The sequence below is a fragment of the Penaeus monodon genome, chromosome 32 (genome assembly GCF_015228065.2).
Source record: "Penaeus monodon isolate SGIC_2016 chromosome 32, NSTDA_Pmon_1, whole genome shotgun sequence".
In the NCBI taxonomy this organism is placed as follows: Eukaryota; Metazoa; Arthropoda; class Malacostraca; order Decapoda; family Penaeidae; genus Penaeus; species Penaeus monodon.
This window is the reverse complement of record NC_051417.1, coordinates 32,816,848-32,817,607: the sequence shown is the minus strand read 5'-3', so window position 1 is coordinate 32,817,607 and position 760 is coordinate 32,816,848. Positions and strand designations below refer to the sequence as shown.

General features: G+C 61.4%; 1 protein-coding gene across 1 annotated transcript in view; it reads right to left on the bottom strand.

The window, feature by feature from the left end:
• LOC119593825 (ninjurin-1-like) overlaps positions 1 to 760 on the bottom strand; it is a gene marked incomplete at its 3' end in the record, with an annotated part of 9,950 nt that overhangs the window by 3,391 nt on the left and 5,799 nt on the right.

Below are 760 nucleotides of genomic sequence, written 5' to 3'. Positions count from 1 at the left end.
TATTACCTGGCATTGCAGGTCTCCCTCTCCCCTCCCTCCTCCCTCCCCTTTCCCCTCCTTCCTCTCCTACCCCCACCTCCCTCCCCTACCCACTCCTCCCTGCCCTACCCCCCTCTCCTCACATCCGACTCGCTTACGACTTCAAAAGGCTTACCTCCCCCCCTGCCCCCTACCCCCGACTTCCGTTCTTCAAACCTCCTATCTACCTGCCCCTGTCTCCTCTCCCCCTCTGCCTCCCCCTTCACCCCTTTATCTCCTAACCTGGTATTCTCCCTCTCTCCCTCCCTCCTCTTGACTCCCCCGCCCCCCCCTCTCCCTCAACTTCACTATCAGTCCTATCCTCCACCACTCCCCCCCCTCTTAACCTTCTCCCTTCTCCCTCGCTTCTCTATTTATTCTCTTCATCCCTTCTCTCCCCTCCCCCATTGCCTCCCTCCCCCCCATTCCCCATCCCACATACTTCTCCCCTCTTCCCTGATCCCCCTCACCCCTAGCCATCACCCCCCTTCCCCTCCCCTATTCCTCCCCTAACCACCTCCCTCCCCTCACCTCCCCATCCCTTATCCCCTAACCCCTTCCTCCTCTCTCCTACCCCCCCCCTCCATCCCTCCTTCCCCTCCTTCCCTTATTCCCCAAATCCCCCTTCTCATCCCCACCTCCCTTTCCCCCTCCTCATCCCCACCTCCCTTTCCCCCTCCCCGACCACTTCCCTATGGCTCTCCCTCCTCCTCCCTCTCCCCTCCTTCCCTCTACCCCTCCC